The following is a 20,334-nucleotide window of genomic DNA, read 5'->3' as shown; positions in this document are numbered from 1 at the left end:
CAGCAAACAGCAGCTTTGAAAAGTAAAAGAATGGAGCAATTTGCAGAGTAAATGGATGTGTTAATGTGACTGGCACTTCAAATGGAATCAATATAGACCTCACCTCAGTCTTTTCCAAATAGGAGCATAAACATCATTAATTGGAGCATTTATTTAGTGTTGTTCTGTGAACTGGATTAGGTGTTGTTTTCTTGGTAGAAATCTTGGAAGTAATAATTGAAAGGAGAAAGTAGTATGACTCTGTAGTGAAGAGCATTGACATTCTGCCAATACCTCACATTTCACAGATGAAGACAATGAGACATTTCAAAATATTAGCTTTCTCCTGCCATGGGTTTGAGACTAAAAGTCATCTGTTTTCTAGGTATTTCTCGAGGGGTTTTGCTGGTGTTACAATCTAATATTTATTATAGCATGTGTAATGGATACTCCATTTTAGAGTCAGGAACAGTAAAAGGCAGCCAAGCTCTTCAATTATGGGAGGAAATCTAGAAAGAAAATGCTGTTTTTAAATACTATTTTTAAAGCACATGCATGACTAATCCATTATAGCTGTGTGTTAACACTAAATGAAAGTTTGAATATGCCTTCCTACCATGAGGACTTACAGCTGATCCAACAATTACAATGTGCAAAGACCACTGTTGTCTATTGGGAAGCAAAACTGTGGATGTGAATAATGGAACAAGAGAAGATGGCACTGGCCTAAAATCAGTTTTTAAGTCACATGATGGTGAATACCAGCTTGAAATGGCACAAAAGTACAATGATAAGCAGGAGTCTAGCCAGATTTTTTTTTTTTGTCTTGCAAACCTTGAAGTTGCAATAGATGCTGAAAGTGAAAAGAATGAAGAAAAAAAATCCCTTCCATAAAAGGAATTAGCATGCTAGATCTCTATACCCAACCTCTAGTCAACTTCGGGAAAGTACTATCAAATAAGTGCTACCCCAGTGATATCTGTAGGCTTCTTGTAGCTGAAGCAAATGCTTCACTGGCTTCTGAATTAGAAACTAATGAGCCTAGTTCACAATAGAATCAAAAGAGTTGTTTCAGGCAGTTGTGTGTCTTCCAAATAGGAAAATGGAATTCAAGAAGTCTACTCATTGGCATCCCTGACACTGAAAGCTTAGCTGGTTGACATTAAGTTGGACTAAAATAGAAAAGGACATACTTATTGGAAGGTAGCCATGCTGACCACTATACTGGCAATGGTTTATCATGACACAGGTCTTGACAATCATTTACTTGTCTTCTACAATTTTAGTTCATACTTACTAAAACGTTGATTAGTAATGTACTTTTGTATTTTCTCATATATCCCAATGTATCATTAAGATTCAACCCCCATTCAGAGGGCTTGGTTCAGTCCAATGTTAGTTCCCCAGCTTTACAACTGGGGTTCCTGTACTCTCACTAGGTCAGATCAGCTGTTTCTGTAGGTTTCTCCTGCACTGTCTTGACTCCTTTGCTTATCCCTCCTCCCTCTCTACTGGATTCCAGGAGTATGGCTCCATGCTTACCTGTGGATGCCTGCTTCTGCTTTGATCAGCTATTGGATGAAGACTCTAGGATGACAATTAACGTAGTCATCAATCTCATTATAAGGGAAGGGCATCAAAGGCAGCCTAGAATCTTAGTTGGGGTCATCTTTGTGGATTTCTGAACATTTCCCTAGTGCCTCTAACAGTGGAACCAGTATTTATCCCTAGTGTACAAATGGACTTTGGGAGCCCATTCTCTATGGAGGGATACTATTTCAGCCCAGATACACGGAGGAGGGCCAAGACCCTCCCCCAAATTATGTGACAGACTTTGATGACACCCCCATGGAAGGCCTCACTCTCCTTGGGGAGTGGGTGGGAGGTGGGTTGGGGGGGTCAGTGGGGAGCATGGGAGGGAGAGGGAATGGGGGGGCTTGATATGTAAAATAAGATTGTTTCTAAATAAAAAATAAACATACAAACTACCAAAAAAACAATTTAGTAAAACCGTTTGAATACACAGTTAAAACAAAAAAGAACCATCCCTCAAAAGCAATATGTTTTTTTTAAATTATATGTTTTATTCTTGGGAGATTATAACATAATTATATAACTTCCCCTTCCTGTTTCAACCTTCAAACTTCCCAATATCCTTTTTTCCTGATTTCTTACAGATTCACTATATATATATATATATATATATATATATATATATATATATCATAAATACACACAACCTGCTCAGTCTGTATAATGTTTTCATTTGATAGTACCTAGAACATGTTTACAGTGTACCATATACTTATGAAAAATGTTCAAAGTATTTCCTCATTTAAGTATGAAAGATCTTACAGAAAGATAGAAAGATGAAGGTAGCCAAATGTAGGTAAGTGAATAAGGCAGAGCAGGATATATAGACTAGGACCTTGGGCATTTGAAAGGCTTATTCCTAGTGATTCCTACCCATAGATGGTAGGAATCCTCAATGTTCCATCCAAATTACAAGGTAATGGTCTAAGCCATTTTTAAAAATGTAAATGGATTAATAGTCACTACCAAAACAAGAGACAGGAGGATTCATAATCTCACACTGAAATTCTTGATATAACCTCATACTTTCAAAGATATGGAACTGACCATAGTTCTTATTATTGGCTCAATTGCTGTAAAAATAGAAGATTCTAGTCAATTTCTAAGTTGAGGGATGCCTTTATGATCTAGATACATAGATGTGACTAGATGAATAGATAGATCTATGTGACTATAAACAGAAAATATAGATTTTTATGCTTAAAATTTTATATAGCAAGGGTAGATTTAACCTGATTTTGTTTGAGATTTTGGGAAAACATATAACAAGTCACCTTACAAAAGGCTGATAAAATTAGGCTTAGTTTGGTCTGTTTTGGCTCATGTTACAAAATTTACATTCTATTCATATAGCAAAATACTATTCTGAGAGCACACTATAAAAATTCCACACTAGAAGGTATGTGTACCACCATGAGAGGAGGTCTTAAGTTTCTTCATAAATGGCACGGTCTTTTGCATTCATGGATTGCTTTTAGAGGTATGAAATTTTGGGTCACATAAAGAATTAATTCTGTAAAAGAATTTAATAGGAATTGTTTCATATAGCAATTTCCATTATAAAATAATGTAAATTATTAACTAATAGTTATTTGTAAATACATCTGTTTCACAAAGCAATGTATTATTCTACATACCATCTTAAAAATATTTTCTTTGCCAACAATAAAATGCATTTTTATTCAGCTTAGTAGTCATAGATCAATAATATTGCCAGGATTTTTCTTCCTTCCCTTGATTGACACAGTTACAAGAATCTTGTATTTCATATATACATAATATATTCCACAATTATGAGCATGTTCCAAACACTCTGTAATTGTCTTCATTGCTTATGCTTCTATCAAGTAATACTGTCCACACTATGCTATTTCTTTAAAATTTTAGTGTGTGTGTGTGTGTGTGTGTGTGTGTGTGTGTGTGTGTGTGTGTGTATGTGTGTGTGTGTGTGTGATGAAATGCATGTGGAGATCAGAGGACGGTTGTATGGGGTTAGTTCTCTCTTGTTACCAGGGGTTCCAGTGTTTGAACTCAGGTCATAAGGCTTGCTTGGCAAGCACCTTTACCTGCTGTGCCATTTTGGCAGCTCCAGTATGCCATTACTTTTAGTTACTTAACTATCAAAACAATGTATATTTATTGATTGTATAGTATGTGCCATATCATAGAGAAGTAGTGATGAGCCAAGCAGTCATTGTTTCTTCCTTCACAAAGTTTTCATCCTAGCTCTTATGCAGAAATACGATTCTAGATAAATCTGAGTTTATTTCCTTAATTTAGCCTAGCTCATCAATCCCATAATACATATTCATTTTTTAAAACAACAGAAGAAATCGTTAATTTTCAATTTCTTTAGAGTATAGGAGAAAAGAGAAAATATAGTCTTATAAAATTTTGTCATATTCTAAGAAGCAATCTAAGTGCAAATACAAAAAGCATTGAGTTCCCTAAGAACCCAAACAGCAATGAACATGGTTTTGAAATCTTTTCATCACATTGTATCTACAGTTATTAAAAACCAAGAAATAATTGTCAAAATCTCCTAGGTTAAAATCAGTTATGATATGTTAATAAAACTTGCCATTTTTGACATTTGACAAATTTTATAACTTCAAGATTTTTCACTATGTGCTCTTTATCTCAAAATAGCTTTTTTTCCTTGATGGCAAAAATTACATTCCATGGAGTGACAAGTAGAAACCGAGGCAAATATTAGTACATTGGTTTCACTGTGTGGACCAAGGATGCCATGGAAACTTGCAGCTCAGTGCAATAACTGTTATAAACTCCTCATAGGCAGATGGACTAAGAACACAACTCTCATAATCACCTGGATCTTTATGCAGAAAAGAGCAACTGTGGAGAACTGCACATTCTAACTCAAAGAGCATGGCTACTCACTGTAGTAAGGCTACGGCTCTCAAGAGCAACAGTGGAGTAAGACAAAGAAGAAAATGAACTTCAAATCTTATAGACTGCTGGTGTCTTTTCAATATAAATTTCATGATTGAATGCCCTGGTCATTTCCCCTCAGATGCTCCTCTTTATTATGTGTTCATTCATTCACAGTGTCCAGTTCCTTCAAAGTCTTTATTATTTGTTTTGATAGCTTATGCAATATTTCCTCTTAATCACTGTTCATGGCCCCATAAGTGTGAGTAATGCTAAAGCAGATGGTATTTCTTTCTATGAAGCACACATTTGGCCAAATGTCAAAGCAGAGCTATTTTTTTCTGAAGTCTGATAGTCAACCTTCAGTCCTAGCACATCTTAGGAACATGGCATGTCTGAGATTATTTTGCCAGACTTGGTGATCTCTTATCTGACCAGCACATATCACAGATACAGAAATATACTTTAGGCATTCAGTAGTTTAAGAACTTCAGCTATTAAAATATTCATATTTCCTAGTTACATGCCATAGATTTAACATTTAAATTAATATAACTTGGAGCTGGAGAGATGGTCCAGTGGTTAAGAGCACATACTGCTGTTACAGAGGACCCAAGTTTGAGTCCCAACACCCACACCAGGTGACTCAAAAACACTTTAATTCCAGGCCTAGGGGACCTGATACTCTATTCTGACTCCACAGGTACTGCACCCACATGCTCATATCCACACACAGGAACATACATAAACACTAATTAAAATATTCAAAATAATACAATTAAACAGAAGCAAAAGATGTTATTTCTGAAACTCAGAGAAATGGCATTTAACCTCTATACTTATGTTTTCTATCTTACAAAACTTTATTGTTCAAGAGTGTATAGTATAATAATTTTCACTCTTACTCTCTTCTACATTACAGTGAGCTACTATCTTCAGTGTAAAACGTTATTGCTCCCGGTGACTGTCTTCAAGGCAACTGAAAGTGTTAGCTAGAGTTACCAGCACACACTATGGCAAAAGTTCAAAGCTAATTGATGCACTTTTACATTTTCTAATATGGGAAGTGAGAAAATTGAATGTAGTCATGATACAATACAGCACAACAAAGAATGTATATTGAACAATAGAATTTTCTAATGGAATTAAATTTCTTCTTTGTAAAGAGATTTCTGAGCTGAATTGGGAGAGATGAGTGTATAGAAACCATAAATAATCCTTCCCAACCATGACAGGCAATTTCACTTGCACACAAAGGGATGATTTTTAAATGAACAGAAATTTACTTTTTGCCAAGTACTTTACAAAAATTCTACTTCATACCATCAGAAGCAATGCATTTGAATATGGAAATAGCCTTTACATACCTCTAACTTAGGAAAATATTTCCAACCAATGAGAATATGTCTTTATCAAAGTAGTGATTGTATATTGTGAATTTTTATCATTAATCATTTCCTATAAGTCTACTCTCATGCTCAAAACTGAGCCCATGAAGGAGAAGTGCACAATGGTGAAGAGATATGTTCCAAGAAGCAGTGGCATCTGGAACTGATAATCTCACTTTCTCTAGTTCCAGCTCAGCAGACAGAGTAGCCACTCATGTTCTCCAGATCCCACTACTAAACAATGAATATGACAACATCCTCTGTTTGCTCTTAGCTCACTGCTTTCCTTCTCTTCTATTACCAACTTAATTATAATCTCTTGTTCATCATTTACACTGTCCAGCCTTGCAACTGCCACAACAACTACTTAAAGCCTCTTGTCTATCAGATTGCCCACTGAATTAATAATGTTACAGACCAGAAGATGGTTATCCTGAGTGGTCAAATATAAAGAACTGAGCATGGTAACACAAAGCATCAATTCTCTCATAAATGTTTAGTGACCCTGTTTCCATGCAATGTGATAGGGCTTAGACACCAATAAAACAAAGTTTCTGCTATCATGGAGTTTATCATCAAGAAAGAAAATAGTTGTGCAAACAGATCATAATTCAGAGGCAAGCATTCAACAGTACAGTTTATGGAAAGGAAGTGCTAACTATTTAATTAGCTGTACCACACGGGAGTGAGCAGGACATCAGAAAAGTCATCCAGGAAACACATCTGTGCATCCCCAAGATAATACTCTGAAACAAGGAGTTTGACATGTGCACCTGCTCAGATCCATTGTACATCATTTTCATATAAATCTCTTCTCACTAATTACTCATATGGGGTTTGCTTTATCCAGGGTAAAGGACTGTTCAAAGTTCTGAGTGGCTGTATTTATCTCCTGAGGGAGGCAGGGCTTTCAGTTACTGAAGAAGTGTGATCTGGCTGATGGTACCATGTCAGGCATCAGGGAACCCATGCACTCTGATTTTGATCCATGTGACCTTGGGGGTAAAATTCAATATTTTGAGCTACAATTTTATTTTTATAAGATAATAATGATTATAAAAGCTGAAATGTTTTTATTGGTTCTAAAATAGCCCAGGAGTTCTACTTTTTGTGCTAATTCTTTGTGAATAAAACAATGCTTATGAGGAATAATTTAATTAAAGTAAGTGGATTCTAAATTACAAAGTGATTAGTAGATAATTAGGAGGTGATATTAGGCACATGATGTCCAATATAGTTATCTGGAGGAGAAACATTCAACCCAAATTTATTCCAGTTAATTTCAGGAAGATGCTTATCTCACTATGATTAGAGATTAAAAATACATTGCTTAATAGCCATTATTAAAAGCAACCTACATAAATAATACATGGAGTATAAGCCTACTTGTTATAAAAGGAAACAAACATCTATAATTACATTTGATTTAAATATCACGGAGAAAAATTTCCACCAAGTTATATACTAGGGTAGGGCTGGGAAAATAGTGCAGGTAAAGTGTTTGCTGTGTAAGCATGAGGACTTGAGTTCAACTTCCAGGACCCATATAAAGAAGCTGAATGAGAGTAATGGTTAGTATATGCTTATAATCACAGTCAGGGGAGGGGGAGACAGGAAAATTCCATGAGTTTACTGGCCAGCCAACCCAATCTAATTTGCTAACCCGAAGCTACCAAGAGAATATGCTTCAAAAAAATAACATGGATGATGCCCAAGTAATGACCCCAAAGGTTGTCATCTTTGTTTATTCATGTGTATATACATATACATGCACCCAGAGTCACAAAGGTAAACATGATATTCATATATATACCAGCCTATTACAGTAGCCATGAAGGAGGCTGTAAATAGGTGAATAAAGGGTTATGTATAGCAAAAGCAAAGGGATAGTGAGAGAAAGATAAAGGTAAATTTTACTACTTTATTATATAATTGCATGTTGGTCAAAATTTTTACAATAAGGATGTTATAATATGTCATTTGAATAATTAGGACAAATTGAAATATATTAAAATTATTGGGTTGCATAGACAGACTGAGCACCCTTCTTCGTATTTCTTTTCACTGAAGACTGCTGAAATACAGAATTAGCATATATAATGAAATGAATAGTAACTAAGCATAGAAATGAGAGGCTGCCCACAGATAAGCACTAAACTGCAAAATCTTGGTACACCCACAGTAAATAAGATATGAAAGAATTCTTGTTTTGAAAAAAGTGACTACTAAAGAAGTGGTAGTTTTGTTGGTAGTAGAACTCATTGGCCCACATGAAATATTATTTTAAATTTGAAATATTTTATATGAAAGAAGTCTGAAAGTAGTCCTCACCCCCATTTAATATCTCTGAGCAGATGGCCTAGAAAAATTAGTAAACAGATGAAAAATAACAAATAGGAGGAGACAGGCTTCATCACAATGGATCTATCACAAATTTGTAGTAAGGAAGTACTTTAAAATACACTGTAAAAAGTGCTGTAGGGGAGGTTGGTAGGTCTATATTGGAGCAGGGAGTAGATGGGCTTCAGAATCAAGAGGGCTTCCTATAGAAGTCAGCCCACCTGAGAGAGTGACTGCATCTGAAGACATGCCAAACACAGTCACCCTTCTTTAACAAAGGAGGGAGGGATCTTGGAGTTTCTGTTGGACATATAAAGAAGTTGGAAGTCATCAATCCCACATGTTCAAATAAGTGAAAGATGTGCAATCTCAAAATACACATTTTTTTCAGATTTTTTTTATTTGAAACAGGATTGTTTCACATGACAATCCCAGTTCCCACTTCCTCCCCTCCTCCCCTACCACCTTCCCCCAACTAAAACCTTACCTATCAAATATCCTTTCTGCTCCCACTGGATGGTGAGGCCTTCCATAGGGGGGTCATCAGAGTCTATCGTATCCTTTGGGATAGGGCCTAGGCCCACCCCCGTGTGTCTTGGCTCAGGGAGTATCCCTCTATATGGAATGGGCTCCCAAAGTCCACACCTATGCTAGGGATAAGTACTTAACTACTACAGGAGGTCCTGTAGATTTCCGAGGTTTCCTCACTGAAACCCATGTTCCTGGGGTCTGGATCAGTCCCATGCTGGTATCCAGTTATCAGACTAGGGACCAATAGCTCCCTGATATTCAGGTCAGCTGTTTCTGTGGGTTTCACCAGCCTGGAATGGACCACTTTGCTCTTCACTCTTTCTTCTCTGCATCTGGATTCCATTTCAGTTCAGAGTTCAGTGATTAGTTATGGGTGTCTACTTCTACTTCCACCAGCTGCTGGATGAGGGTTATCGGGTGGCATATAAGTCAGTCATCTATCTCATTATCAGGGGAGGCCATTTGAGGCAGCCTCTCCTCTGTTGCTTAGATTGTTAGCTGGTATCATCTTTGTAGATCTCCAGACCTTTCCCTAGTGCCTAATTTCACTGTAAACCTAAAATGTCTCCCTTTATTATGGTATCTTGTTATCTTCTATTCTTCCCCTGACTCAAACTTTCTGCTCCCTCATGTCCTGTGCATCCCTCCTCTTCTCCACTTTTCATTCTCCTAGCTCCCATCCCCCTCTTCCCATGCTCCCAATTTGCTCAGGAGATGTTGACCCTTTCCCCTTCTCCAGGGGACCATGTATGTCTGTCTTAGGTTCCTCCTTGTTTACTAGCTTCTCTGGCAGCATAGATTGTAGGCTTGTAATCCTTTATTCTATGTCTAAAATCCACATATGAGTGAGTACATACCTCATTTTTTTTGTGACTGGGTTTGTCTTTTTGTGACTGGGTTACCTCGCTCAGAATGGTTTCTTCGAGTTCCATCCATTTTCCTGAAAATTTCAAGATTCCATTGTTTTTTTTTTTTTTCTGCTGAGTAGTACTCCATTGTGTAAATGTACCACATTTTCTCTATCCATTCTTCAGTTGAGGGGCATCTAGGCTGCTTCTAGTTTCTGGCTGCTGTGAACATCGTTGAACAGATGTCCTTGTTGTATGAATTTGCTTCTTTGGGGTATATGCCTAAGAGTGGAATTGCTGGGTCTTGTGGTAGACTCATTCCCATTTTCTTGAGGAGTCGCCATACTGATTTCCAAAGTGGCTGTACAACTTGGCACTCCCACCAGAAGTGGAGAAGTGTTCTCCTTTCTCCACACCCTCTCCAGCATAAACTGTCATTGGTGTTTTTGATTTGGCCATTCTGACAGGAGTAAGATGGTATCTCAGAGTTGTTTAGATTTGCATTTCCCTGATGGCTAAGGATGTTGAACACTTTCTCATGTGTCTTTCAGTCATTTTAGATTTCTCTATTGAGAATTGTCTATTTAGTTCTGTACCTCACTTTTTAATTGGATTGTTTGGTGTTTTGGAGACTAGCTTCTTGAGTTCTTTGTATAATTTAGAGATCAGCCCTCTGTCAGATGTGGGGTTGGTGAATATCTTTTCCCAGTCTGTGGGCTGCCATTTTGTCTTACTGACTGTGTCCTTTGCCTTACAGAAGCTTCTAAGTTTCAGGAGGTCCCATTTATGAATTTTTGATTTCAGTGTCTGTGCTACTGGTGTAATGTTCAGGAATCTGTCTCCTGTACCAATTAATTCAAGGGTATTTCCCACTTTGTCTTTTAATAGGTTCAATGTTGCTGGATTTATGTTGAGGTCTTTAATCCATTTTGACTTAAGTTTTGTGGGTGGCGATAGGCTTGAGTCTTTCTGCCGTCTTCTACATGTCCACAACCAGTTATGCCAGCACCATCTGTTGAAGATGTTCTCTTTGTTCCATCGTATAAATTTGGATTGTTTGTCAAAAATAAGGTATCCATAGGTGAAAATTCACATTTTTTGGAAGAACTGATGCTCCAGGGTAATCACCTACTCCTACAATGGAGATGAAGACAGAATGCATTGGACCGGATCTCATGCAAGGAAGGCCAAGGAGCATGATATTGGCAGGTCCTGGGCTGCAGTGGATGAATTGCTGGAGTCTCTGTGTAGACAAACTTTTAGAGTTAAAAACTCTAAGGAAGACCAGTCTGAAGGGAGCACCACATTTTCCTTGAGTTTTACCTCCAGAAACTACCAGGTCTCATTCCGAAGTCCTAAGAGAGTCCAGCTGAGCTGGGAGAAGAAACACTGTCCACTACAGTCCCTATAGCCTTTCATGTGGTGAAAAGGAAACACCACTTAGGCTTCACAAAAGACTGAAACCTCTTTGTTGGACTGCAGAACACACTCTTATCTTCATATTCTGCCACAAAGAAAACAATCAACCCAAATAAAAAACAAACTTCAGAAATATATAGAGTCCTCAAAAGAAGAAATACCAAAAGCCAGGACATGCTTAAAGTGTTCAACCACCTTAGTCATCTGGGAAGTGCAAAGTAAAGCTATTTTAAGGTTCCATCTCACCCCAGTCCCAATGGCCATCATAAAGAATACTAATGAAACAAACGCTGTTCTGGATATGGAGAAAGGGAATCCCTTACAAGTCAGAGTACGAACTCATGCTGCCACTTGGGAAATCACTCTGGAGTTTAATAAAAAGTCTAGAAATCAAATTACCACATGATCCTACTATTCCTCTTCTGTGCATCTACTCAAAGGACTCTGTATCTTATTGCAGAAATAGCTGCACATAAATGTTTACTGCTGCTCTATTCACAATAAAGAGAAAATGAAAGCAGCATAGATACCCATCAACTAACAAATGAATAATGAAAATGTGGTACATTTACATAACAGGATGGTATTCAGCTATAAAGAAAGTGAAATTATAAATTTGCATGTAATGGCCTGGAAGGATGGCTCAGTGGTTAAGAGCACTGGCTGCTTTTCTAGGGGACCCGGGTTAGATCACCAGTGTTGCTATATTTTCTTGTCCCACCATGTCCTGCCACTGCTTCAGCCCCAAATAAACACACGGATGCTATATTAATTATAAAACTGTTGGTCATTGACTAGGGTTTCTTATTGGCTAGCTCTGACTTAATTATTAACCCATAACTATTACATGGCCTTATCTTACCAGAGAACACCTGGTGCATCTTATCCTCCCATTCTCCACATGGTGACTCCTTTTGGTGGGTTCCCTCTGCCTACCTTTCCCAGAATTCTCCTCATCACCTCACCCCACCTATCTTCCTGCCTCTATTTTCCAGTGTTTTATTCATCAACAAATAAGAGAAACATACATATATAGACATCCCCATCACACCAACACCCATAGAGAGGCTCACAACTGTCTATAACTCCAGTTCCAGGATATCCAGTGTCCTCTTCTGGCCTCTGCAGGTACCAGACAAACACATGGTGCACAGGCATACATGCAGACAAAACTTTCACATATCTATTTCTTTTTAAATTGCAGGCAAATTAATTGGACTGGAAAAAATCATACTGAGTGAGGTCATTCACCTAGAAAGACAAATACCAAATATTCTCTCTCATATCTTGGAATATCTAGAGCCAGGAAATAAGAAAGGAACCACTATGTGGGGTGCCATAAAGGAGGAGGAATAGTAAAATCTAGATAAAAGGGAAAAAAAGTAGGAACAAACTATGGAGGAAAAGGTTTATGCAGGGAGGGAGGTGGGGAAATGTAAATAATGTGTGTGTGTGTGTGTGTGTGTGTGTGTGTGTGTGTGTGTGTGTGTCTGTGTGTGTGTGTGAGTGTGTGTGTGTTTGTGTGTGTGCGTTTAGCCCAAACTAAAGGAGTATGAAAAAGCCATATGGGAACTTACTGTCTTATAACTGCTCCCCTTATCCCTCACCTGAAAAAAAAAATCCCAGTGCCACACATGGGACCTTTCTATGAGTTGTCAGCCCAGAAGCCCCCAAAATTACATAGGCAATTGCTGTTGCAATTGTTATTGCTCTTGGCTGTCCACCATAACTAGATGATAAGACCCTTTTGTGGAAGTCACCACACATACTCTGGCTGTATTTACCTATGTAACCTAAACTGACAACGGCAATTCCTATAGCTATCCAGCTTTCCTAGTACTGCCAGGTGCTACGCAGGCCATGGGGAGAGAAAAGACATCACTGAGACACATCACGGGTACATGCAGCACTGGCCCTATGTGCTACAGTGCTGACCTGCCAGGCAACATGTGCCAATACCAATAAAATAATAATTAGCCACTTTCTGACTGGATTTGAGGCCTGCTCCACAGGGGGTATTTCATGCCTGACTCTATAAGCATGATCTCAAGACTACAGCTTGTTTTAAGTCCTGGGTGGAAATAGACCACAGGCTGTAGGGGAAGCTGTAGCCACGCCTTCTTAGGGGCTGGCTACAGCTTCCCCTACAAGTGTGGCTACAGCTTCCCCTACAACAGGCATTTTGCCAAATGGTCATGCTGTCAAATTACCACCTAAGTATACCCATAGATTGATGTTCTCAACCTTGGTCAGTTTTAACCATTGGACAATGGTTATTGTAGAGACTGATAACTGTTTGAAGTGATGAGAATAAGTGACTATGATAGCACAGCTCTAGATGTGACATCCTTATCAATCTCAGCATCACTGAAGAGGGAAGAGAAAGAATGTAGGCATAGGGGGGTGATAGCGAAGAGTACTACGACACCCTGTCTTCTGGACATGATGTGCCTCTCTCCTAGCTGAGGAGCACTTGATGACTACTTGGGGCAGCAGAACCTTTTTCTTTGGGGATTTGGCCACTGATAGGTTACTTGTGCTCCAGTATATGGCTTTACACTCAAGTACATGCAGGCAGCACTATTTGGAATGTTAGTTTTTTAAAAAAGGTGACAAGGACATGAAGTTGGGAGAGGAGTATTCAGAGGCTTTGAAGGAAAGGAGTGGGTGTAGACATGATCACAATACATTGTATACAGGTAAAAACTGAATAAAAATTGACAATGCTATACTTAAGATCAAGAGTCATGGATTTTAAATTCTAAATATGTTTTGAAAAATGGCTAGAAACCTGGGAATGGTGGCACATGCCTTTAATCACAGCACTCAGGAGGCAGAGGCAAGCAGATCTCTGAGCTTGAGGCTAGCCTTGTCTACAGAGCAAGTTTCAGGACAGTAAGTGTTACACAGAGAAGCCCTGTCTTGAAACACCAAAAAGAGAAAAAAAAAAAAGACAGAGCTGGATTACAGGAACAGGTATCCAATTGGTCCAGATGTTGCACTTTCACTCAAGTGACATGGGTGAGGTTATTAGGCTCATAAAGGAAACAGAAAGTTTTAATGATGTAAAGTCTTTTAATTGGTCTTCAGATTGAAGAGTTATCACAGAGGAATAATTATAGTTTCAAAAGAAATTATAAAGGTTTCATTTGAAAGAGGTAGAGGTGGTATAGGCGCTAGAAGCTGAACAATGAGAAAAGCAGTATTAAAAAGAAAATTATAAGCTCTATCACATCCATCTCATAGAACTGGTATTCAAAGGATAGTGTTGAAGGTGGATGCAAAAAGATAGAAACATATTGATATTTTTGGAAGCTAGAAGGAAAACCAATAGATGATTTTTGAATATTGTTTTAGAAGACATAGAAAGTAAAAAGGGACAAAGATGATTCTATGAAGGAGTCTCATTCTTAGGAACAGATCAGCTAGCTATATGTGAGGATGTTTGTCTGTAATCCTAACAGCTGGCCATCCAAGGCAGATAAACCAGAAGTTTGAAGTGGATCTGGGGCTGCACGGTAAGATCTGGTCTCAAAAGAAATGAAAGAAAAAGAAACAAAATGAAATGAAAGAGAGGAAACAAAACAAAAACAAAAATCCTAGATAACAGTAGTTCTCAAAAGATTGTCATAAAATGGAATAATGATAGTATTTAGAGTTCTGGAATTAATTTCTAGCATATGAAAACATATATAATTAAAATAATTAGAAGTTTTCTAAAATGTATGCTGACATGTATAAAAAAAAGTTTAAGTAGCTATTCTATACTGGGCATCAAAGCCCTACTAGAATACCAGAGGCTAACAAATAAAAAGCCAAGTGCCAAGAATGAGTTACCACTTTCTGAGTTGTTGGCCAGCAGATGCTGAATTAGGCTACTGACATTACTTTTGGTTACCACCCAGAACATGACAGCGAATCCCTATTGGTGAGGATACTAATACTTGAGTCATAGAACATAGAGAAATTAAGCTGGTGTTCACCTGGAAGATTTGCCTCTACTTTGAAGGTTTCGTACTACTAGAAGGTATTATGAATGCTATTAAAGGAGAAAAGTAATTATTGTCAATTTTATCTAGCTGTGCACCCTGAGAACTACAAAACTGATTGATCCGGTAAGATTTGCCCACTAGGGCAACAGTGGCATGCCTATCATGGGAATAAACAACCACTTTTTTATTGGATCTAATATCTGCTCCACAAGTTGAAACCCATACTTGTCACCAACATCAAGGCCAAGAATCTGTAGCTACACAGGTCCTAGGTCCTAGGAGAGAACCTATAACTGTTAGTGGGGCATAATATATTAAACTGACTCTAAATGATTTATCTTTATATCCATAGACTAGTGTATTCTTCACCCCTCATTAGAGAAGTTTTTTCTGTAGTAGACAGAAATTAATATAGAGATTCACAATTGCTCAAATTAGAGAGAATAAGAGACTTCAAAATTCTCAGTCCTAAACAGAGCATCTGTATCATGGCCACACTTCTCAAGGCTTAGTGATCTTTGTGGAAGAGGGGACTGGAAGACAGAGAACCAGAGATGGTAGATGACTACATGGAAACTTATTTTCTGAACACAGCAGGGTATGAATTAATTTACAGCAGTTGAGATAGCACGAACAGGCTCTGTACAAGTTCAAGCCAGACAAAAATCCCAACATGGAGGGAAGAGGTGAGCATGGAGTTTCACATCCTAGCTAACAAACTATTGGCAATGGATAGTTGTTAGTAAAGGAAGAATTGGTTTTCTTTAAGAGTCTAGCTGATGGTGGGTTGGCCATACTCCCATTGAAGGCTACACATCCAAGCACGAACTGTACTTGTTGTTTTAATCATTATTTTGTACTAATCCACTGCTGAGGCCATTTGGTTTTTTTTTTTAATGATTTCTTTTATTTTTTGAGATTATATGTCATTTCACCTTTCCAGTTCCTCCTTCCATATCCTCCCATATACCTAACCCTTGCTCTTTTTCAAATTAATGGCCTCTTTTTTCATTAATTGTTATCATCTTCATATATTCCTAAATAGAACCTGCTCACTCTGTGTAATGTTAATTGCATATGTGTTTCCGTTGATGGCCATTTGGCACTGGATGACTACTTTGTTCTTTCCTGTGGCAAACTCTCCTGCTCTTACTTAGCATTTCTTAGTTTCCTATAGTTTTTTTTTTTGTGGTGTGTAGAATCGAGGCCTTGCACTTTCCCCATCCACATTAGAATATCTGGTGGTGTTGTCCTTGTTGTCCTTGTTCTGTCCATGTTTGGGTAGTCATGTAGGTGAGACTTCATGGGTGTAGATTCTGTCATTACCAGGAGACAATATCACCAAAGCTCCCCGATAATCTGGCTCTTACTGTATTTCTGCCCCTTTCTCACAATGTACCCCTAGCCTTAGGTGTAGGAGTTGTTTTGTAGAGTGTCCATTGGGACTATGATTCATAGCTCTGCATTTTCCTTGGCTGTGGTTTAATGTAATGGTATCTACCTGTTCCAAAGAGTAGTTTCCTTGATGAGAATCGAGAACTACACCTACCTGTGAGTATAATAATTTTTTTTTACATGACATAAAATCAGGCTGAAAAATGATCTAAATACATTGTATTAGATTCTCAACTAATAAAATATGAAAAAATAGATAAAATAATTGGTTACCTTTGGTGAGTAGGGGTGGGCATGGGGGAGTGAAAGCCAAACAAACAACACAAAGCAAAATGAAACAAGGAACCATTGTCATTGTAAATGATTCTTTCATTTTTTAACAGATGCTCATTTCTCTGATAAAATGGAACTTTAATCACCTTAAAAAGAAGTTTTAAAATAAAATTTAAAACCTTTAATACTGTAAGAATCCTTTCATGAGAAACCCATTAGAGGTGCTTTAAAACAGTCCCCATTCATGTAAGCTCACAGCATAGAACTCCACCAGAGAAGGTGATGCCCCTGGGTAGTTGGTCTTTATACCAGAACTTCAAACACCCAAAGAAGATAAAATAAACTTGACATATCCCTGGGCACAGTGTGTTCACTACTGAGAAAAAAGAAGCTCTGTATAAAGCAGAGAAAGAAGTTGTCTCATAGTGAACACACTTCTCAACAAAGAACACTAAGAGAGAAAGATTAACACCAGATTTTACCCATCATGATGAACAAAATTTAAGAGGCAAAAAGAAACCTGGACATATAGAATCTGAAGTTCTATTGTGGATTGGGCTACAAATGAAATTGAAATTCAGGCATCAAGAATGGGAACATGAGACAGCAAGATGGTTCAGCAGGTAGAGGCATGTGCTGGGCAGGCCTGGTGATCATAATTCATCCTTCAAACCCATGTAAAGGTGGAAGGAGAGAGCCAGCTCCACAAAATGGTCCTCTGAACTCCACAAACATATCATGGTGCTCTCTATCTCTCTCACACACACATACACACACTAATATAATCAATAAAAAGTATGGGAACATATGGTAACTCAAGAGCAGAGCATGTGTTTAGCTTTAGCCATGTCCTAGATTCAATTCCCAGCATCAACCATTAGTAAACCCTGGAAATATGACCATTACAGCTAATTCCTTTGTACTGGAATGATGCTTCGTATTTGTAATTATCAGTTAGCTGTGGTAAGAAAACCATTATAATGCCATGCCTCAGTGGAGAGTTGAGCTTGTTAACAGACAAGACAACAAACAGAATCTACTTAGGAGTCAAAGATCTAGATTAAAGCCCACACTGTGCCACTTATTAAATACCAGCCAAGTCATGTAACATATCTAAAACAGCTTCCATTTGAGTGCACATATCATTTGAGGTTATAAATGATAACAATAGCAATAAAAATAACCATCTTATGGGGCTGGAGAGATAGCTTAGCTGGACCACTCTTCTAGAAAGCTCAAGTTTAGTTCCCAGCACTACTTTGGGTGGCTCACAACTTGTCTGTAACTCTAGCTGCAGGGATGCAGTGTCTGCTTCTGGCCTTCACCAGCATTCCACCAGCATGTGTGACTGTCACTCCCTCCTATACACATACAAACCTTAAAAAAATAGCCAACTCAACCTGTGCCCCCACCATTTTCAACGTTGTTACTTTCTGCTGCAGCATTGGTGGTGAAACACGGACTAAGAATCAACACACCCATGTGGAGCTTTATTGAAAAGGGAAAGAAGGGGGGTTGGATGGGGGAGGATTGACAGCCAACCCAAGAGAAGGAGAAGAGAGAAAGGCAGAGGGAGGTGGAACTTTTAAAGGGAAAATTGAGCATGTGCACTGAGGCTTCATGCATGGCCAGAGTCCTCAGGCGGGTCTGTAATGGGTAACGTGACTTGGCAATGGCATGCCCTGCCCATCGTCAGGGGGCGGAGTCAGTCTGGTATTGGGTCCTAACAATCCCCACTCTTGTTATTATTAAAGGTGGGGAGTTGGGCGTGGCAGGCTAGGGAGTTCTCTAAGGACTTAGAGTTCTTAAGATTGCTTCCTGCTAACCTGGGGGTGGCGTTGACGATCTTTGGGGGGATCTGAGAAAGCTGTGGTGTTTCGAAGTCCTGGGAAAGCTGATTGTTTCATCGCAGTCCAGGCTGCTTGGAACTCTGGCACCTCTTTAGACCTGTCAAGATGTTGGCAGAGTAACTGACAAGGTTAGGTTTGGAAAAAATTTTTTTCTTAGGTCCTTATACTTGAGGGGAGGATGACTGTAAGATGAGGGAGGGGTTCTCAAGTGGTCCCAAGATGAGGGAAGGGAATCCGGGACCAGGGAAAGGTTGAATAATATTTATTTGGAGTGAACTTCATTTTTTTTTTTGATCCAAATAGGCTCCCTGGAACTTATAAGAATCCTTTGAGTTTGTGAAAACATAAATTTTAGACACATTAGCAGAATATTCATGTTAGAAGCAACTTGGCTGAAAGCATTAACATTTTAAAATTGACAGATATATTTTAAGACAATAAAAGCACTTTAACTTTGAGCTTGTAGTCTTGATCATATCTATGCTGTATGGAATTTTTCTGGTTACCTTTCCTCATGAGGCACAAACATTTGGTGGTCTTTATGTCTCTAGATCAATGGCTTCAGGCTGGCATTCCTGTAACAACAGCTAATTGGTTAGATTAGAAGTTTTAAGTGGGTTATTGCGGGATACAAAAGAGATTGATGAGCAGGGTGTAATTAGAAACAGGAGAGTTTAGATCAGCCTTGTAGGAGTGGAGCCTTGTTCTTCTGAAATAGGAGACAAAGTAGTTGATCTCGGTGTCCTCCAAAGCTTAAGGGAACAGGGTCCTGTTACAGAAACTATGTATGAAGGGTGAGTCTTAGGTGGAGCAGTAAAGAGCTTGAGGTGGGATAAGTGAATCCAGTGGGGGAGACCCTCAACTTTATCAGCTGTTGGAGTAACAAGAATCACCTTTCAGGGGCCCTACCATTTAGGAGATGGGCAAGGGGAGCTGGTCTGGAGGAGAAAGAAGAAGAACCTAATCCCTGATATTAATTGGGGATGTACAGAGGTTGGCACATGGTTGAGGTAGAGAGTGGTCAGCAAATTCCCATAGGAGGGAACAGAGATGATGAATTAAAGGTGTAAGCAGGTGGTCAGGGAGAGGAGAGAGTTTAGGTGAGAGGCCAGGTGTTACAGCTGGCCACCCATACATGAGTTCAAAGGGTAAGATGAAAAGAGGTTGTTTGGGGGAGAGCCCTATGCCTGAAGAGAGCCAGAGGCAAAAGCTTCACCCAGTCAAGGTGAAGTTACTGTGACATTTTAACAAGAACATTCTTTAAAGAATGGTTAGTTCGTTCTACCTTCCCTGAGGACTGGGGGTGATATGGTATATGAAAACGCCAAGGAATGCTGAGAGCTTTAGATAGGGTTTGGGAGATCTGAGAGGTAAACTCAGGGCCATTGTCTGACTGAAGAGAGGCTGGAATCCCAAACTGGGGAATAATTTCCCTGAGAAGGATGTCAGAGACTGGCTAAGCTTTCTTGTTAGTAGTAGGAAACGCCTCTATCCACCCCGAGAAGATATCCACCAGTACAGGAGATATTTAACTCGAATGACTGTGGGCATGTGGGTAAAGTCAAGTTGCCAGCCAATCCCTGGGAGAGAGCCCCTGGCCTGGTGGGTGGGAAAAGGGGGACTACAGTACCTGGAGTTAGTTAGGGTCTGACATCTGACATGTTTTTACAAGAGGCAGTGATAGTTTTTAAGAAATTTAAGTCCTCAGAAGTGGGTTGGAGGTGAGTCTTGACAGAGGAAGAGCCTTATTGTTAGGGTGGAAGAGCTGGTGTAGATAAGACAGAATTTGACAAGTATGAGGAAGTGACTGTGAGAATGTGGGTTGTAGTGTATG

At 38.8% G+C, this 20,334-nt stretch overlaps 1 pseudogene; it reads right to left on the bottom strand.

The window, feature by feature from the left end:
* Positions 1-18,557, bottom strand: part of LOC100771976 — a 50,474-nt pseudogene extending 31,917 nt beyond the window's left edge.
* Between the last annotated feature and the right edge of the window lie 1,777 nt (positions 18,558-20,334).

The sequence above is a fragment of the Cricetulus griseus genome, chromosome 2, assembly GCF_003668045.3.
Source record: "Cricetulus griseus strain 17A/GY chromosome 2, alternate assembly CriGri-PICRH-1.0, whole genome shotgun sequence".
NCBI classification, from domain to species: domain Eukaryota; kingdom Metazoa; phylum Chordata; class Mammalia; order Rodentia; family Cricetidae; genus Cricetulus; species Cricetulus griseus.
The sequence above is the reverse complement of the archived record's forward strand: the minus strand, read 5'-3'. Positions and strand labels throughout refer to the sequence as shown.